This window comes from Arachis ipaensis, chromosome B5, assembly GCF_059453495.1.
Source record: "Arachis ipaensis isolate K30076 ecotype BB chromosome B5, ASM5945349v1, whole genome shotgun sequence".
Taxonomy (NCBI): domain Eukaryota; kingdom Viridiplantae; phylum Streptophyta; class Magnoliopsida; order Fabales; family Fabaceae; genus Arachis; species Arachis ipaensis.
The window spans coordinates 98,736,601-98,758,136 of record NC_142440.1 but is presented as its reverse complement, the minus strand read 5'-3'; the positions used below and the strand labels follow the sequence as shown (position 1 = coordinate 98,758,136).

The 21,536-nt window shown below is 38.5% G+C and overlaps 2 non-coding genes across 2 annotated transcripts; one reads left to right on the top strand and one right to left on the bottom strand.

Moving 5' to 3' along the window:
* Window positions 1-673: 673 nt before the first annotated feature.
* Window positions 674-781, bottom strand: LOC148565117 (small nucleolar RNA R71). Its single transcript, XR_015885467.1, has one exon. It is a non-coding gene; the product is annotated as a small nucleolar RNA R71 (small nucleolar RNA).
* Window positions 782-8,296: 7,515 nt separating this feature from the next.
* Window positions 8,297-8,404, top strand: LOC148565116 (small nucleolar RNA R71). Its single transcript, XR_015885332.1, has one exon. It is a non-coding gene; the product is annotated as a small nucleolar RNA R71 (small nucleolar RNA).
* The last annotated feature ends 13,132 nt before the right edge of the window (window positions 8,405-21,536 follow it).

Sequence of the window (21,536 nt, the reverse complement as noted above, 5' to 3'; positions counted from 1 at the left end):
CTTCATCCCACATCTCTGCTCTCCTTACCCTTGTGTTTCTTTCTTTACATTACATTCTTTTCTTCTTCTACTCACACAGGGGAACCTCTATACCTGTGGTAAAAAGGATCCCTATTATTATTTTTCTGTCCCTCTTTTTCATATGAGCAGGAGCAAGGACAAGAACATTCTTGTTGAAGCAGATCCAGAACCTGAAAGGACTCTGAAGAAGAAACTAAGAGAAGCTAAATTACAACAATCCAGCAAGCACCTTTCAGAAATTTTTGAACAAGAGGAGATGGCAGCCGAAAATAATAATAATGCAAGGAGGATGCTTGGTGACTTTACTGCACCTAATTCCAATTTACATGGAAGAAGCATCTCCATTCCTACCATTGGAGCAAACAATTTTGAGCTGAAACCTCAATTAGTTTCTCTGATGCAGCAAAACTGCAAGTTTCATGGACTTCCATCTGAAGATCCTTTTCAGTTCTTAACTGAATTTTTGCAGATCTGTGATACTGTTAAGACTAATGGAGTAGATCCTGAAGTCTACAGGCTCATGCTTTTTCCTTTTGCTGTAAGAGGCAGAGCTAGAATATGGTTGGACTCTCAACCTAAGGATAGCCTGAACTCTTGGGATAAGCTGGTCAAGGCTTTCTTAGCCAAGTTCTTTCCTCCTCAAAAGCTGAGTAAGCTTAGAGTGGATGTTCAAACCTTCAGACAGAAAGAAGGTGAATCCCTCTATGAAGCTTGGGAGAGATACAAAGAACTGACCAAAAAGTGTCCTTCTGACATGCTTTCAGAATGGACCATCCTGGATATATTCTATGATGGTCTGTCTGAATTAGCTAAGATGTCATTGGATACTTCTGCAGGTGGATCCATTTACCTAAAGAAAACGCCTGCAGAAGCTCAAGAACTCATTGACATGGTTGCTAATAACCAGTTCATGTACACTTCTGAGAGGAATCCTGTGAGTAATGGGACGCTTCAGAAGAAAGGAGTTCTTGAAATTGATACTCTGAATACCATATTGGCTCAGAATAAAATATTGACTCAGCAAGTCAATATGATTTCTCAGAGTCTGAATGGAATGCAAGCTGCATCCAACAGTACTCAGGAGGTATCTTCTGAAGAAGAAGCTTATGATCTTGAAAACCCTGCAATAGCAGAGGTGAATTACATGGGTGAACCTTCTGGAAACACCTATAACCCCTCATGGAGAAACCACCCAAATCTCTCATGGAAGGATCAACAAAGGCCTCAACTAGGCTTTAATAATGGTGGAAGATATAGGTTTAACAATAGTAAACCTTTTCCATCATCCACTCAGCAACAGACAGAGAACTCTGAACAAAATACCTCTAATTTAGCAAACTTAGTCTCTGATCTATCTAAGGCCACTATAAGTTTCATGAATGAAACAAGGTCCTCCATTAGAAATTTGGAGGAACAAGTGGGCCAGCTGAGTAAAAGGATCACTGAAATCCCTCCTAGTACTCTCCCAAGCAATACAGAAGAAAATCCAAAAGGAGAGTGCAAGGCCATTGAAATGACCATCATGGCCGAAACCACAAAAGAGGAGGAGGACGTGAATCCCAAGGAGGAAGACCTCTTGGGACGTCCAGTGATCAATAAGGAGTTTCCCTCTGAGGAACCAAAGGAATCTGAGGCTCATCTAGAGACCATAGAGATTCCATTAAACCTCCTTATGCCATTCATGAGCTCTGATGAGTATTCCTCTTCTGAAGAGAATGAGGATGTTACTGAGGAGCTAGTTACCAAGTACCTTGGTGCAATCATGAAGCTGAATGCTAAATTATTTGGTATTGAGACTTGGGGAGATAAACCTCCCCTGTTCACCAATGAACTGAGTGATCTGGATCAACTGACATTGCCTCAGAAGAAACAGGATCCTGGAAAGTTTGTAATACCTTGTACCAAAGGCAACATGATCTTTGAAAAGGCTTTGTGTGACCTTGGTTCAAGGATAAACCTCATGCCCCTCTCTGTAATAGAGAAACTGGGAATCTTTGGGGTGCAAGCTACTAAAATCTCATTAGAGATGGAAGACAATTCAAGAAAATAGGCTTATAGACAAGTAGAGGACGTGTTAGTAAAGGTTGAAGGCCTTTACATCCCTACTGATTTCATAGTCCTAGATACTGGGAAGGATGAGGATGAATCCATCATCCTTGGAAGGCCCTTGCTAGCCACAGCAAGAGCTGTGATTGATGTTGACAGAGGTGAACTAGTCCTTCAATTGAATGAGGACTCCCTTGTGTTTAACACTCGAGGTCATCCTTCTGTAAATATGGAGAGGAAGCATAAAAAGCTTCTCTCAAAACAGAGTCAACCAGAGCCCCCACAGTTAAGCTCTAAGTTTGGTGTTGAACTCCCATATCCAAACTCTAAGTTTGGTGTTGGGAAGTCTCAACAATGCTCTGAACATCTGTGAGGCTCCATGAGAGCCCACTGTCAAGCTATTGACATTAAAGAAGCGCTTGATGGGAGGCAACCCAATTTTTATTTATCTAATTTTATTTTTCCTGTTCTTTCATGTTTTATCAGGTTCATGATCATGTGGAGTCACAAAATAAATATAAAAATTGAAAACGGAATAAAAAAAAGCAGAAGAAAAATCACACCCTGGAGGAGGATCTCACTGGCCTTTAAACGCCAGGAAGAAGCATCTGGCTGGCGTTCAACGCCAGAACAGAGCATGGTTCTGGCGCTGAACTCCCAAAATGGGCAGCATCTGGGCGTTTGAACGCCAGAATTGCACCCTGGAGAAGAGCTGGCACTGAACGACCAGAACAAGCATGGTTCTGGCGTTCAACGCCAGAAATGGGCAACAAATGGGCATTCAACGCCCAGAACAAGCACCAATCTGGCGCTGAACGCCCAGAGTTGTGTGCAAGGGCATCTTGCATGCCTAATTTGGTGCAAGGTTGTAAATCCTTGACACCTCAGGATCTGTGGACCTTACATGATCCCCACCTACCTCACCCTCTCTCTCTCCATTCATGGTCATCCCTTCTGTTCTCCATTTACCACTCACATCCATACACCCACCTACCTTTAAAATTCAACATCTCTTTCCCACCCAATCCCACCCATATGGCCGAATACACACATCCCTCCATCTCCTCCATATCTTCTTCTTCTTCTTCTTCTTCTATTCTTTCTTCTTTTGCTCGAGGGCGAGAAACATTCTGTGTTTGGTGTGGTAAAAGCATAGCTTTTTGTTTTTCCATAACCATTAATGGCACATAAGGCCAGAGAAACCTCAAGAAAGAGGAAAGAGAAGACAATTGCTTCCACCTTTGAGCCATGAGAGATGGAAAGATTCATCTCACAAGCCCATCACTAAGAAAAGGATGGAGCAAACAAGAGAGCACATTCATGGATCTCAACAGGCACATGAAGAAGCTCACCATCAAGAAATCCCTGAGATACCTCAAGGGATGCAACTTCCTCCACAAAACTTTTGGGAGCAAATCAACACCTCCCTAGGAGAATTAAGTTCCAACATGGGACAATTAAGGGTGGAACATCAAGAGCACTCCATCATCCTTCATGAAATTAGAGAAGATCAAAAAGCAATGAGGGAGGAGCAACAAAGACAAGTAAGAGACATAGAAGAGCTCAAGGACATCATTGGTTCCTCAAGAAGGAAACGCCACCATCACTAAGGTGGATTCATTCCTTGTTCTTAAATTCTCTGTTTTTCGTTTTCTTTATGTTAAGTGCTTATCCATGTTTGTGTCTTATTACATGATCATTATTATTTAGTAACTTTGTCTTAATGTTATGAATGTCCTATGAATCCATCACCTCTCTTAAATGAAAAATGTTTTAATTCAAAAGAACAAGAAGTACATGAGTTTCGAATTTATCCTTGAACTTAGTTTAATTATATTGATGTGGTGACAATACTTTTTGTTTTCTGAATGAATGCTTGAACAGTGCATATGTCTTTTGAAGTTGTTGTTTTAGAATGTTAAATATGTTGGCTCTTGAAAGAATGATGACAAGGAGACATGTTATTTGATAATCTGAAAAATCATAAAAATGATTCTTGAAGCAAGAAAAAGCAGCAAAGAACAAAGCTTGCAGAAAAAAAATAATAAAAAAATAGCGAAAAAAAAGAGAGAAGAGAAAAAGAAAGCAGAAAAAGCCAAAAGCTCTTAAAACCAAGAGGCAAGAGCAAAAAGCCAATAGCCCTTAAAACCAAAAGGCAAGGGTAAATAAAAAGGATCCCAAGGCTTTGAGCATCAGTGGATAGGAGGGCCTAAAGGAATAAAATCCTGGCCTAAAAGGCTAAACCAAGCTGTCCCTAACCATGTGCTTGTGGCGTGAAGGTGTCAAGTGAAAACTTGAGACTGAGCGGTTAAAGTCAAGGTCCAAAGCAAAAGAAGAGTGTGCTTAAGAACCCTAGACACCTCTAATTGGGGACTTTAGCAAAACTGAGTCACAATCTGAAAAGGTTCACCCAGTTATGTGTCTGTGGCATTTATGTATCCGGTGGTAATACTGGAAAACAAAGTGCTTAGGGCCACGGCCAAGACTCATAAAATAGCTGTGTTCAAGAATCATCATACTGAACTAGGAGAATCAATAACACTATCTGAACTCTGAGTTCCTATAGATGCCAATCATTCTGAACTTCAATGGATAAAGTGAGATGCCAAAACTATTCAAGAGGCAAAAAGCTACAAGTCCCGCTCATTTAATTGGAGCTATGTTTCATTGATAGTTTGGAATTTATAGTATATTCTCTTTTTTTTATCCTATTTGATTTTCAGTTGCTTGGGGACAAGCAACAATTTAAGTTTGGTGTTGTGATGAGCGGATAATTTATACGCTTTTTGGCATTGTTTTTAGTATGTTTTTAGTAGAATCTAGTTACTTTTAGGGATGTTTTCATTAGTTTTTATGTTAAATTCATATTTTTGGACTTTACTATGAGTTTGTGTGTTTTTCTGTTATTTCAGGTACTTTCTGGCTAAAATTGAGGGACTTGAGCAAAAATCAGATTCAGAGGTTGAAGAAGGACAGCTGATGCTGTTGGATTCTGACCTCCCTGCACTCAAAGTAGATTTTCTGAAGCTACCGAACTCAAAATGGCGCGCTTCCAATTGCGTTGGAAAGTAGACATCCAGGGCTTTCCAGAAATATATAATAGTCCATACTTTGGCCGAGTTTAGACGACGTAAAAGGGCGTTGAATGCCAGTTCTACGCTGCTGTCTGGAGTTAAACGCCAGAAACACGTCACAAGCCAGAGTTGAATGCCAGAAATACATTACAAACTGACGTTCAACTCCAAGATTGACCTCTACACGTGTAACATTCAAGATCAGCACAAGCACACACCAAGTGGGCCCCGGAAGTGGATTTATGCATCAATTACTTACTTCTGTAAACCCTAGTAACTAGTTTAGTATAAATAGGACTTTTTACTATTGTATTAGATCTCTTATGATCATATTTTGATCTATAGACCTCCATGGGAGGCTGGCCACTCGGCCATGCTTACCCTGTATTCACTTATGTATTTTCATAAGGTAGAGTTTCTGCACTCCATAGATTAAGGTGTGGAGCTCTGCTGTTCCTCAAAGATTAATGCAAAGTACTACTGTTTTTCTATTCAATTCAACTTATTCCGCTTCTAAGATATTCATTCGCACTTCAACCTGAATGTGATGAACGTGACAATCATCATCATTCCCCCACGAACGCGTGCCTGACAACCACTTTCGTTCCACCTTAGATTGAATGAGTATCTCTTGGATCTCTTAATCAGAATCTTCGTGGTATAAGCTAGATTGATGGCGGCATTCATGAGAGTCCGGAAAGTCTAAACCTTGTCTGTGGTATTCCGAGTAGGACTCTAGGATTGAATGACTGTGACGAACTTCAAACTCGCGAGTGCTGGGCGTAGTGACAGACGCAAAAGGAGGTTGAATCCTACTCCAGTATGATCGAGAACCTCAGATGATTAGCCGTGCTGTGACAGAGCATTTGGACCATTTTCACAAGAGGATGGGATGCAGCCATTGACAAGGGTGATGCCTCCAGACAATTAGCCATGCAGTGACAGTGCATCGGACCATTTTCCAGAGAGGATACAAAGTAACCATTGACAACGGTGATGTCCTTACATAAAGCCAGCCATGGAAAGGAGTAAGACTGATTGGATGAAGACAGCAGGAAAGCAAAGGTTCAGAGGAACGAAAGCATCTCTATAGACTTATCTAAAATTCTCACCAATGATATACATAGGTGTTTCTATCCTTATTTTCTATCTATTTATTATTTATGTTCGAAAACTCCATAACTATTTTATATCCGCCTGACTGAGATTTACAAGGTGACCATAGCTTGCTTCATACCAACAATCTTCGTGGGATCGACCCTTACTCACGTAAGGTTTATTACTTGGACGACCCAGTGCACTTGCTGGTTAGTTGTATCGAAGTTGTGAATGAAAAATGATTTATTAAGACGTGCGTACAGAGTTTTGGCACCGTTGCCTGAGATCACAATTTCGTGCACCAATTATCAACCTAAAGAAAACATAAAATAATAATAGAAAATAAATAAATATAATTAGATAACATTGGGTTGCCTCCCAACAAGCACTTCTTTAGTGTCAATAGCTTGACAGTGAGCTCTCATGGAGCCTCACAGATGTTCAGAGCTTTGTTGGAACCTCCCAACACCAAACTTAGAGTTTGACTGTGGGGTCTTTGGTTGACTCTGCAGTAAGAAAAGCTTTTCATGCTTCCTCTCCATGGTTATAGAAGGAGATTCTTGAGTCTTAAACACAAGGTTGTCCTCATTCAGTTGAAGGATCAACTCTCCTCTGTCCACATCAATCACAGCTTTTGCTGTGGCTAGGAAGGATCTTCCAAGGATGATTGATTCATCCTCATCCTTCCCAGTGTCTAGGATTATGAAATCAGCAGGAATATAAAGGCCTTCAACCTTTACTAACACTTCCTTTACTTGTCCATAAGCCTGTTTTCTGGAGTTGTCTGCCATCTCTAATGAGATTATGGCAGCTTGCACCTCAAAGATTCCCAGTTTCTCTATTACAGAGAGTGGCATGAGGTTTATCCCTGATCCAAGGTCACATAGAGCCTTCTCAAAGGTCATGGTGCCTATGGTACAAGGTATTAAGAACTTTCCAGGATCCTATTTCTTCGGAGGCAATCTCAGTTGATCCAGATCACTTAGTTCATTGATGAGCAAGGGAGGTTCGTCTTCCCAAGTCTCATTACCAAATAATTTGGCATTCAGCTTCATGATTGCACTAAGGTACTTGGCAACTTGCTCTTCAGTAACATCTTCATTCTCTTCAGAAGAAGAATACTCATCAGAGCTCATGAATGGCATAAGGAGGTTCAATGGAATCTCTATGGTCTCTAGATGAGCCTCAAATTCCTTTGGTTCCTCAGAGGAAAACTCCTTATTGATCACTGGACGTCCCAGGAGGTCTTCCTCACTGGGATTCGTGTTTTCTCCCTCCCTTGTAGGTTCGGCCATGATGGTTAAATCAATGGCCTTGCACTCTCTTTTTGGATTCTCTTCTGTATTGCTTGGAAGAGTACTAGGAGGAGTTTCAGTGACTCTTTTACTCAGCTGGCCCACTTGTGCCTCCAAATTTCTAATGGAGGATCTTGTTTCATTCATGAAACTTAGAGTGGCCTTAGATAGATCAGAGACTATGTTTGCTAAGCTAGATGGATCCTGCTCAAAACTCTCTGTCTTTTGCTGAGTGGATGATGGAAAAGGCTTGCTATTGCTAAACCTGTTTCTTCTACCATTGTTAAAGCCTTGTTGAGGCTTTTGTTGATCGTTCCATGAGAAATTTGGATGATTCCTCCATGAGGGATTATAGGTGTTTCCATAGGGTTCACCCATGTAATTCACCTCTGCTATTGCAGGGTTCTCAGGATCATAAGCTTCTTCTTCAGAAGATGCCTCTTTAGTACTATTGGATGATTCCTTCAATCCATTCAGACTCTGAGAGATCATATTAACTTGCTGAGTCAATATTTTATTCTGAGCCAATATGGCATTCAGAGTATCAATTTCAAGAACTCCCTTCCTCATAGGCGTCCCATTATTCACAGGATTCCTTTCAGAAGTGTACATGAACTGGTTATTTGCAACCATGTCAATGAGTTCTTGAGCTTCTGCAGGCGTTTTCTTTAGGTGAATGGATCCACCTGCAGAATGGTCCAGTGACATCTTTGATAGCTCAGACAGACCATCCTAGAATATATCCAGGATGGTCCATTCTGAAAGCATGTCAGAAGGACACTTTTTGGTCAGTTCCTTGTATCTCTCCCAAGCTTCATAGAGGGATTCACCTTCTTTCTGTCTGAAGGTTTGGACATCCACTCTAAGCTTACTAAGCTTTTTAGGAGGAAAGAACTTGGCTAAGAAAGCCGTGACCAGCTTATCCCAAGAGTTCAGGCTATCTTTAGCTTGAGAGTCCAACCATACTCTAGCTCTGTCTCTTACAGCAAACGGGAAAAGCATAAGCCTGTAGACCTCGGGATCAACCCCATTGGTCTTAACAGCATCACAGATCTGCAAGAATTCAGTTAAGAACTGAAAAGAATCTTCTGATAGAAGTCCATGAAACTTGCAATTCTGTTGCATAAGAGAAACTAATTGAGTTTTCAGCTCAAAATTGTTTTCTCCAATGACAGGGATTGAGATGCTTCTTCCATGTAAATTGGAATTAGGTGCAGTAAAGTCACCAAGCATCTTCCTTGCATTGTTGTTATTTTCGGCCATGTTTTCTTCTTTTTTGAAAATTTCTGTCAGATTTTCTCCAGAGAGTTGTGCTTTAGCTTCCCTTAGCTTCCTCTTCAGAGTTCTTTCAGGTTTAGGATCAGCTTCAAGAAGAATGTTCTTATCCTTGTTCCTGCTCATATGAAAAAGAGGAGAACACAAAAGAAAATATGGAATCCTCTATGTCACAGTATAGAGATTTCTGTATGTGAGTATAAGAATAGAAGAATAGAAGAAGAGAAATTCGAACACCAAGAGGAAGAGATGGTTCGAATTTTTAGATGAAGAGAAGTGTTAGTAAATAAATAAATAATTAGAAGGAGATGAGAGAAAGGGAATTTTGAAAATTAATTAAATTAAAAATAAAATTTAAAGTTAAATTTTGAAAATTAAAATTGAAATCAAATTAAATTAAAAATTAAAATAATTAGTTAATAAAAAAAAGAAATTTGAAAAAGGGGGAAGGGATTTTTGAAAATTAGAGAGAGAGAATTAGTTAGGTAGTTTTGAAAAAGATATGATTGAAACAAAAAGATAGGATTGATAAAAAAAAATTGAAAATCAATTTTAAAAAGGTAAGAAGTTAGAAAGGAAGTTAGAAAAGATTTTGAAATTGATTTTGAAAAAGATGTGATTGAAACTTAATTTGAAAAATATTTGAAAAAGAAATTTAAAAGAATTTGATTTTGAAAATTAAAGTTGATTACTTGACTAACAAGAAACTAAAAAGATATGATTCTAAAGTTTAAAGATTGAACCTTTCTTACTAGGCAAGTAACAAACTTAATATTTTTTTGAATCAATCACATTAATTGTTAGTAAAGATTTGAAATTATGAAACAAAATAAGAAAAAGATTTTTGAAAATCATTTTGAAATTTTTGAAAATTATGAAAGAAAAATGAAAAAGATTTGATTTTTGAAAAAGATTTGAAAAAGATAAGATTTTTAAATTGAAAATTTGATTTGACTCATAAGAAATAACTAAATTTGAAAAATTTTTGAAAAAGTCAACCCAAATTTTCGAAATTTTATGATAGAATAAAGGAAAGATATTTTTTGATTTTTTTGAATTTTTAATGATGAAAGAGAAAAACACAAAAATGACACATAACATAAAAATTATGAATCAAAACACACAATGCATGCAAGAATACTTTGAATGTCAAGATGAACACCAAGAACACTATGAATGTCAAGATGAACACCAAGAACTTATTTTTGAAAAGTTTTCAAGAAAAGAAAACATGCAAGACACCAAACTTAAAAATTTTTATTCTTTAGGCATTAATAATTCAAGAATGCATATGAAAAACAAGAAAATACACAAAACAAGGAAATATGAAGATCAAACAAGAAGACTGGCCAAGAACAACTTGAAGATCATGAAGAATGCAATGCATGAAATTTTCGAAAATAATTTTCTTAGAAAATTAAAAAGATGCAATTGACACCAAACTTAAAACTTGACTCTAGACTCAAACAAGAAACATCAAATTATTTTTGGATTTTATGATTTTATTAATTTATTTTTGGATTTTTCGAAAATTATTTTGGAAAAACGAAAAAGAAGAATTTTTTTTTGTATTTTTCGAAAATAAGAAATAAAAAGCTTAAAATTAAAATAAAATTACCTAATCTGAGCAACAAGATGAACCGTCAGTTGTCTAAACTCGAACAATCCCCGGCAACGGCGCCAAAAACTTGGTGTGGAGAAATCGTGACGGTTCCATTCATTGGTAACGGCGCTGAAAACTTTATACGCACGTTCATAATCTTAATTCTTTGTCACAACTTCGCACAACTGACCAGCAAGTGCACTGGGTCGTCCAAGTAATAAACCTTACGTGAGTAAGGGTCGATCCCACGGAGATTGTCGGTTTGAAGCAAGCTATGGTCACCTTGTAAATCTCAGTCAGGCGAATTCAAATGTATTAAGAGATTATAGTGTACTAAAAGATAATTAAAATAGGATAAAGATACTTATGTAATTCATTGGTGAGAGTTTCAGATAAGCGTATAGAGATGCTTTCGTTCCTCTGAACCTCTGCTTTCCTACTGTCTTCATCCAACCATTCCTACTCCTTTCCATGGCAAGCTTTATGTAGGGCATCACCATTGTCAATGGATACATCCCATCCTCTCTATGAAAATGGTCCAATGCGCTGTCACTGCGTGGCTAATCATCTGTTAGTTCTCGATCATACTAGAATAGCATTTACTATCCTTTTGCGTCTGTCACTACGCCCAGCACTCGCGAGTTTGAAGCTCGTCACAGCCATCCCTTCCCAGATCCTACTCGGAATACCACAGACAAGGTTTAGACTTTCCGGATCTCAGGAATGGCCATCCATGGGTTCTAACTTATACCATGAAGATTCTAATATCTCGGACTCGGTCCTCTGTATTAGATATCTAAGAGATACTCATTCTAGCTTGTTTGCATGTAGAACAGAAGTATTTGTCTGGCACGCGTTCATAGGTGAGAATGATGATGAGCGTCACATAATCATCACATTCATCATGTTCTTGGGTGCGAATGGATATCTTAGAGAAGGAATAAGCTTGAATTGAATAGAAAAACAGTAGTACTTTGTATTAATTCATGAGGAACAGTAGAGCTCCACACCTTAATCTATGGTGTGTAGAAACTCTACCGTTTGAAAATACATAAGTGATGATGGTCCAGGCATGGCCGAATGGCCAGCCCCCATGAAAGTCTAAGATAACATAAAACTGATCAAAGATCTGATCCGAAGATAGTAAAAAGTCCTATTTATACTAAACTAGTTACTAGGGTTTACAGAAATGAGTAAATGATGCGGAAATTCACTTCCGGGGCCCACTTGGTGTGTGTTTGGGCTGAGCATTGAGTTTTACACGTGTAGAGGTCTTTCTTGGAGTTGAACGCCAGTTTGTAACCTGTTTCTGGCGTTTAACTCCACTTTGCAACCTGTTTCTGCCGTTTGACTCCAGAATGCAGCATGGAACTGGCGTTCAACGCCAGTTTGCGTCGTCTATCCTTAATCAAAGTATGGAATATTATATATTTCTGAAAAGCCCTGGATGTCTACTTTTCAACGCAATTGAGACACGCCATTTGGAGTTCTGTAGCTCCAGAAAATCCACTTTGAGTGCAGGGAGGTCAGAATCCAACAGCATCTGCAGTCCTTCTTCAACCTCTGAATCTGATTTTTGCTCAAGTCCCTCAATTTCAGCCAGAAAATACCTGAAATCACAGAAAAACACATAAACTCATAGTAAAGTCCAAAAATGTGAATTTTAATTAAAAACTAATAAAAATATACTAAAAACTAATTAAATTATACTGAAAACTATGTAAAAATAATGCCAAAAAGCGTATAAATTATCCGCTCATCAACGTGGCACGCCATTCACACGCCACGCACACGCCACACACATGCCTTTGATGAATGGTTATTTCCCTTAGTTTTCAATCGTAATTTTCTTGTCTTTTTGTAATTTTTCATTTTTAGTGATAGGAGTAGTATAAATGCCCTTTGAAGAGTACTGAAAAGGGGCTCAAAACTTTTACTTCACTTGCTTCAGCTTCTTCCATCTCTTGTACTTTTATCTAAGATATGAGAAGCTAAATTCACTCTCATTGGGGGAGGGAGCTCTGTTGCACTTGATAGATTAAATGATAGTGAATTTCTTCTTTTCTTCATCTCTCTTCGATTTGCTAGAAGGAATTTCGTTCTTCTCTTCATCTCACTTTGATTTGCTAGAAGGAATTTCGTTCTTCATGCTTAGTGTTCAATTATCTTGGAAAAGAGATTGAATGCAATTTGGGTTTCATGGGAACCTTGGAAAAGGAAACATAAAATCATACTTAAAATCCCTTCTCACATTGAGTAGCTCTGGGTTTTGGGATTGGATATGGTGATGTAAAATCTACCCACTACTTGGATCTATGAGGATGTGTGGTAAAATTAGGGACTAAGCTTATCTCTCTTCATGAGCAATTAGACCAAGGAATTGGCTGATTATCAAGATTTAAGAGATTGAATCACCAAGGAATTGGGGTTCAATCAATCATGATTGCTGATGGGTTGGAAATGGAATTCCAACACCTAAAACTCATCGGTAAGTGTACCGGGTCGCATCAAGTAATAATAGCTCACATGAGTGAGGTCGATCCTACAGGGATTGAAGGATTGAGCAATTTTAGTCAGATGGTTGATTTAGTCAAGCGAACAAGAGTTGATTTGAGTGATTTGTATCCAACAGAAGCTAAATTGCATGAAATATAAGGGGAGGGGGATGATTGACAGTAAATTAAAGAGCAAAGAAAATAAAGAAGCTAAATCTTAAATTGCAAGTAATATAAATGACAGAAACTTAGATTGCAAGAAATGTAAATAGCTGAAGCTTAAAGTGCAAGAAATGTAAATGACTTGAACCATAAAAGGATTTGGGAGCTGGGATTTCAGAAATTAAGCAAGAGAAAGTAAATCAGAGATGTAAAGGATGAATTAAATTGCATCAGATCTAAACAGAAAAGAGTAAAATTGCATGAAGAAGCAAACAGCAAATGAACCAAACTTAAATTGCAGACTCTCACTAAGAGAGTAAAGATCTCAGGAGTCAAGAGACTAGAAAACAAGTCTAGATCTCAATTCCTTCCTTGATCCAACAAAGAACAATTGCAAAAGAAGTAGAAAATAATTACAGAAGAAGTAGAAGGTGAAAGCAGGAAAGAGAATTCAAATCCCAAATCACAATTCCTTGAATTATGCAGAAAAATAAACAGAAAGAGATCTCAAGGTGAGATTGAAACAGAATTTCTTCATTTCTCCATCCAAGATCCAAAACAGAGAGTAAAAAGTACAGAAGCAAGAACAAGGAAGAAGAGAGATCAATTCTCCTTCCCAATTCCCCAAAATAGAACTCAGAGATCCAAAGTAAAAATTCAAAAGAAAGTAAAAGTAAAAAAAATTCTAAATAAAGGCAGAAAGTCCTTCTCAAAATCAAACTAGCTTCTATTTATACATCTCCTATTTTTGGATTTTAGAATTTGGAGTGGAATTTTTAATTTGGTGAAGAATTGAGTTAAATTGGATTTTTAATTGAATTTTCAGCCCATGAGTTGCTCCCAGGGTCAAGCTCGGTTCATGGGGAGAGCTGAGCTTTGGTGTTGCTTGTGTGTTGCGCACCAAGCCTTCCCTGGCCGTGCCACACTCCCTAGCGCTCGGTTCTTGGCAAGAGCTGAGCTTCAATGCTTGGATGGGAGGTTCCAGCTTCGAGTCCTTGGTGAGGCATTTGGGTGCCCAATTTTTGTGAAGGAAAACAAGGCTAGCGCATGCCTTGAGTGGGAGCTCCTTGGTTCCAAACTTGTGGGGTGCATTTCAGCTAAGTTTGGCTTAATTCCATGGAGAGTAGCGCTCCCTTACTTCCCCTTGCTCATGAGTTCAAACCTTGGTGCCTCCATTTGCAAACTTTTTTCTTGGAATTATTCTTGGAGTGCTCCCGATAAAGCTCTTGGCAAGAGCTGAGCTTTGAAGTTTTGTCTTGCTTTCTTTGCTATTGAGTAGCGCTCGGTTCACAGGGAGAGCCTAGCTTTCCCTTGCTTGGCCTTGGCCCCTTGAAGTAGCGCTCCTTGAGAGAGCTCTAAGCTCTTGGCAAGAGCTTTAGGCCCTTGCTCCTTTGCTTTCTTGGCCTTGAATAAAGCTCTTGTGGAGAGCCTTGAGCTCTTGGTAAGAGCTCTATGGCTCTTGCTCCATGATGTGCCACGCTTTCCTTGTTTGGCTACGCTTCTTAAGCCACGCTTTCTTGTTTTCTTTTTTTCTTCACCTACAAGTAATCAAAACAACCAATCAAAGTATCACCAATTTTTCAAGGTTTAAAAATTCATTTAAAAATCAATTAATTTTATCTTAAACCTCATGATTTAGTGTCAATTAAAGGATGGTTGATTGATTCAATAAAACCATGCAACTCCACTCCAAATTACTTACTTACAATGCAAGAAAGTGCATAAAACCTAATGAAACAAGTGAAAAATGCTTGCAAAGCTAGCATATGATGACTTGTCATCAGAACACCAAAATTAAAACTTGCTTGTCCCCAAGCAAGCACTAATCATAAGAGAAAATGAAATGAAACAGAGAAGTATGTATGTTCTTATTTAGCAGATAGTTGAACTTGGTTCATGGGGTTTTATGCAGACAATGGTAGCTCATTTATTACTTGTTGTTACATAAGATATGTTTCCTCAAAGGTTCACTAAGGTTGCTACTACAATGCTTTACTTTTTGCTTAATCCCTTGCTAGCTTTTCCTTTTTTATTTTACTTGGAGAGCTTATTACTTATTGAAGGCTTGGTGGCAAATGTTGCAGTAGCCTTTTGGCTTAACTTTGCTAAACATTTATTCACCACAGACACATGGCTCACATTTTTCTTCCTAGGATCATTGATGCCCAGCATCTCTTTGGATAACTAAGTGTTTTGTAGCTAGGTTGCTCTTTATTGTGGACTTTCAGTTGGCAATCCCAAATCAGTTGATCTAGGTGGCCAAGTTTCAAGATACTCCTCAGAACCTACTTGTCCAAGCATATCCTAGTACAAAAACACCACAGGCATGTGTCCCAGGGTCCAAGCTATTGGTGTCTATCCTTATTGTTTGTTTCTTTGCCAATTCTTGGCTCTTCTTTTTCTTTTTCTTTTTGTTTTGATTCATTCTCAAGGGACTTTTATTAATTGAAAGATTATAGCAGCAAGCTAGTTCAGTCTTCAAGGAACATGTCATTATGCAGCATTTATTTTATGAGCTAACAATTGGATCAAAGAATTACCACCACTAACTTTCATCCTAAATTTTGCAACATTGAACATTCAGTTTTCTAAATCAGATATCTCTCTTTTATTCAAACAGCAAGGAGACAAAACAGAATTCAAGCAAATGAAGGATGACAAAATTATGCAGATCACTTTCAAGCTAATTACTCAAAACATAGAAATTGCAGAACAAAGAGCAATTGGAGGCATATCATGTTTCGGACATACATCTTCCTTTTTTAATTTGAAATTATGAAAGAACTTCACCACCTTCTAGTTGTTATGTTCCTGGTTTTTGCTTGATTCTCCCTTCTTCTTCTTTTTCTTCCAGAGCTTGGAATAGTCCTCAGCTTCTTCACCAGGGCACCTCCTGTCCTAGACAGAGTCTGTCAGACCTATGAGTCTAGTCTCCTCTAATCTAGACCGCATACAGTCTGAATTCTTCTGAGTTCTTGCTCTTTGATGGTTCACTAACTCCTGGCATTGCTCATATGGCTTGATTTGTGGTTCCAATGCTAGCATGCAATGGGTTAGATAATCCAACTTTGCTTGAGTGTCTTCATCATACTCTATTCTATCTACGTGCCCATTCTCTCCAATAGTATGATGTATATTCTTCCACTGATACAAGTTGTGAGTATATTCCCATACTTAGCTTAACTCAAATACATTTTGTCATATGACTCTTGAAGACTTGTTGATTGTTCTCTTTGCCCCTCAAGAACCTTTGTTTAGAATTCTTGTTGTTGAGCCATTATTTGTTGCTGCCAGCTCTCTTCTCTCTCCTCCATTCTGTGCTGCCAAGCTTCATTTTGCTTTCTATCCTTTAAATATTGCTCCCGGTGCTCTAGATATTGCTCTTGTTGTTGCGAATGTAGCTCTTGTTGCCTTGAAAAATGCTCTTGTGCTCTCATATTTTGTTGTGATATTTCCTCAAGAGCTCTTTGTAAATGACTCATGTCTATGGCACCATGAGCTTGCTCTTCCTCCACTTGTGATCTTCTTCTCCTTTGGGGTCTTTCTTCTTGATCATCATCTTCAGTAATGCCTTCCATGCTTCTCTTTGTGATTCCCTTTCCCTTTTTTACTTCTCTATGTCCTCATCTTCAAAGATCACTCCAGCTCTGTTGCATACCCTTAGAATGGTGCTTGGATAACCAAGCCTATTTGATTTATTTGTTCTTTCAGCCATCTCTTGAATATTGTCGGCTATGAGTTGCGCTAGGTTGATTTCTCCTCCATGTAGAATACAGTGTACAAAGAGTGCACACTTGACTATGACAGCTGAGGTGTTTCCAGTAGGAAGGATAGATCTTTTTACTATCTCATATCACCCTTTGGCTGCAGGTGTGAGATCTATTCTTTTCAGGTAGGTTGGAACTCCCTTTGAATCTCTTTCCCAGTCTGTGCCTTCCGAATATATCCCCTGTAAGATCTCATCGGGGTCATTCTCTCCCTGCAGTCTGGTCTCATAGCTAGGCTCTTCATAAGTTATGGTTCTCAACTTCAGAGCCCTTGTAATTGATGATGGACTGAAATCCACTTCAACACCTCTGACATAACTCTTGTAAGGGATGTTGTCTTCGCTCTCTTTCACAGCATTTGCATAAAATTCCCTGATCATGACTGCACTAATGTTGATGAGAAGATCGCATAGAAGTTCCCACCTTCTTTCCTTAGTGATTTACTTCATGATGGGGTACTCCCCTTCCCTCAGATCGAAGCCCATCTCATGAATGATCTGCATTGTTTTCATGAGCCTATGATATCTTCCTTCATAAAACTGAGATCTAAATTTCCTTGTATCGTAGGATGGGGGTTCGGTTACCATTGGTTCCTTGCCCTATCTTCTCCTTGAACTTGATGAGGCCATAGATTTAAATAGAGGGAAGAAGCAAAGGTAACTTAGTGTTTGGTTGAGGCACGGTTTTGTAGTGAGAGGAAGGGAAAATGATTTGCTGTTTGGGGAAGGAAGTTGTTGAGCGTGTTTTTGGCCAAGTGAAAAGTGAAGCAATGGTTTAGGAGTGTAAGGGAGGCTTGTATGAGTGTGTAGCTTATGAAGTATCTCAACCTATTTATAGGCAAGACATTAAAGCTTTGGTCAAAAACACACTTGAAGAGGTATTTCGGTTGAAAGCATGAAGGGTGAAGATTGAACTAAGTATGATGGGAGGCTCATGAGATGGACGGTCTGCATGTTTTGTTGAAGATTGACAAGGATTCTCTCCTCATTGGTTGCATGCATTTCGGTGTCCAAGGGTGCATGCATGCAGATTTTGTTTTCCAAGGGGCACACTTCTCTAAGCACATGTGATCACTTCTCACTTGACTTGTCATAGCCGTGACCCTCCCTTTTCTTGTCCTTTTCACAATCTTCTTTTTTTTCCTATTCAACCAAATCAACAAAATGGTGAGTCTTAGGATAAAAAATATAGCACGGTGGTGTAGTGATGGGCATTTAAACTATTTATCATGTTCTTTATTCATAAAGAACCAATTGTGTTCCTTAGATAATGAACCAGGATTTGGTGAACACCAAACTTGTCCATTGCTAAGGAGTCAATATAAAATGCACACAGTCCATCACAATTGGTATATTATTCATAAAGCACATTTTATTTACTATCATGAATTCCTAAAATGAAAACTATGTATGATTCATTCATGCCTGACTTTGATTTCATGAACAGAATTTAATTCTTCTGAAAATTAATGCATGTGTAAACACCAAACTTAATGTTTGGCCGTATACTTTATCACAATGATTAAGCATATAGTCTAAGAAATCTTGAAAAGCCAATCTGGAGTGCCTTCAGGCACACCAAACTTAGAAGTCCAACATATGCTCTAAAACAGTGCATGCAGCTATCAGATAAGTTCATGAGAACTAAAATTCATGCTAGAATTATCATAGATTATTGAATTCAAAAACAAGGCACAAATCTTAGATCATGGGTTGCCTCCCATGAAGTGCTCTTTTATTGTTACTAGCTTGACATTGGCCCCTCATTAGGGTGGTTGATGACTGTAGTGTCTCAGCTTGTCTCCCCTCACTGTGATCTTCCTTTTAGTGCCTTGATGCTGAATTTCAGCATGCTCTAGTGAGAGTATTTTGTTGACAGTGTAGTGGTCATCAGCTTGTTAGCTTGCCCCCAGTTGTTGGTAGATTAACTGCACTTTATCCCCTTTTTGGAATCCCTCAATTAGGATCTTTTTGTTCTTCTACCCCTTTTTAACCCTTTTCTTGTTTTTCTTCTTTCTGTGTGTGGATCCTTCCCCTTTTTTGGCAATGGACTGCATCTTTGGACTTTCTTTCTCAGTAGCTAATACTTCAATTTCTTCTTGCTTTCCTTCATCACTCTGCACAGTTTCATTCTCTTTTTGCCCTACTGTGTTGTTTGTTTCTTGCTCTGGAAGGTAATCAATGATTGTCTTGTTTGTTTTCTTCTTCCATTGCAAGTCCCCTTTATCAGTCTTCATGCAGTTTTTCGTTTCATCAATACGTTGTGTTTCTGGAAAGACATTCAAGGTGATGCTTTCATCGTGCATTCTGAGGGTCAGCTCTCTTTGCTCCATATCTATAATGGCCCTTGCTATGGCCAAGAATGGCCTTCGAAGTATAATGGAATCACCTCCCTCTTCATCTGAGTCTAAGACCACAAAATCTGCAGGGAATATGAATTTGTCCACCTTAACTAGAAGGTTTTCAATCACACGCCTGGGACATATCACTAACTTGTCCACCAATTCTAGAGACATTTGTATTGCCTTTACTTCTTCTATGCACAGCTTTTTCACTAAAGAAGAGGGCATCAGATTGATACTCGCCCCTAAATCACATATTGCTTTATTGATATTTAGGTTGCCAATGGTGCACGGTAGGAAAAAGCTTCAAGGGTCCTCAAGTTTTGAGGGAAGCCCCTTCTGGATTAATGCACTGCATTCTTCAGTGAGCAATATGGTCTCCTTCTCTTGCCAACTTTTCTTTTTGTTGATAACCTCCTTCAAAAACTTTGCATATAGGGGTATTTGCTCTAATGCCTCAGCCAGGGGGATGTTGATCTCCAATTTCTTGAAGACTTCAAGGAATTTGAGAAAGTGTTGGTCCTTAGTCTCCTTGTTGAACCTTTGGGGATATTGATGAGACACAGAAGTTGGCGAATTAAAATTATTAAAATAGTTACATTGCAAGTATAGTTCTTAACTCACCGAAAATCTACCTATCAATTTAGAAATATGTCACAGAGAGTTTAAATTAAAAATTACTGGGGTTTAAGTCCCAGGTCGTCTCTCAACGAGTTGCAGAAAAGTGTGCTATTTTATTAATCAGATGTTCCAAGAAGTTGAGTTAAGTAGGTGGAAAATTAAATTGAGAAAATTCAAATAATATGAATAGAAGCCTTGACTGGGAGCTGATTAGTGGGAATCTCTATCATTGATGGGATGATTTCAAGATTAGTTTATAATTAATGGTTGTTCTGTTTAGTTATCCTTTACTAGGTAAGGGAAAGTCAAACAAGTTGGAATGCTAGATCTGTTCACGAGTTGCAACCCACTTAGTTCAAAGGGATTGGTGTTAGTGATTAGATAACAATCCAACAGTTAACCCAATTACACTTTTTTTTTCAATCCTTCCAACTCAAGAGTTCCTTTCAATCAACTCCCTATCAAGTGGGGGAACTACTCACTTATTGTAAATAATAAATCCATAACACATGAAAGGGAATTAAAAGAAGACATGATTATTGGAATGGAAAATAAATTAAATTGGAAGAAATAAATTAAAATCATGAAAGTATTCAAATGACAAAGTTGAACAAAGCAAAGAACATGGAAGAATAAAACCAAGTTAAGAGAACGAACTAGAATGACGAAGTCTTGATGAGGAAATAACTCTTCTCAATGTTCCAATGCTAAGACCAATTGAAAATTGAAATTCTTAAACCTAGAGAGAGAAAACTAAAGGAGTAAAACTAGATCTAAAACTGTAAACTGTGTAGAATGAATCTTGTTCTTTGTTTCTGCATATTCTCTGGCTCTAGTCTGCTGTTCCGGGCCGAAAACTGGGTTGAAATAAGGTCCAAAATCGCCCCCAGCGAATCCTGCAGATTATGCAGATCGCACATGTCACGCGATCGCGTCATCCATGCGGACGCGTCATTCGCGCTTTTCCTTGCCACGCGTTCGTGTCGTCTACGCTACCGCGTCGCTTGAGCTTTTCCAATCTGCGCGGCCGCATGAGCCATGCGGCCGCGTCACTGCGATTTGCTCTCCTTCGCGCGGTCGCGTGAGCCATGCGACCGCGTCACTTCTCGCTGGTTATCTCCTCAAATTCTTGTGTTCCTTCCATTTTTGCTAGCTTTCTTTCCAATCTCCAACTCATTCATGCCCTATAAAGTCTGAAACATTCAACACACAGATCACGGCATCGAATGAAATAAAGGAGAATTAAAAATACATAATTAAAGTCTCTAGGAAGCGGTTTCCAAACATGTTATAAATTTAGGAAGGAAGCTATAATTTCATGCTAATTTAATGAATAAGTGGGTAATGATCATGATAAAACCACACAATTAAACACAATATAAACCATAAAATAGTGGTTTATCAACCTCCCCACACTTAAACATTAGCATGTCCTCATGCTCAATTGAAGGAGATAAAAAAATAAGTATGAACATGTAGAAACTCATGAAATGCAATGCAAGCCTATATATATAAATAAATGCAACTATATGATTCTTGCCCACTTGATCAAAAGTAAATAAGCTCTTCAAAACAATTACAAATCAAATTCCACTAATTCTATCAGTATACAATAAAACAGATAAAAGTGCAAGAAGATAGCTCATGAAAGTAGGGAACATGAAAATTCAAGCATTGAACCCTCACTGATAATGTATGTACGTTCTAATCTCTAGTGTATAGGGTAATCACTCTATCC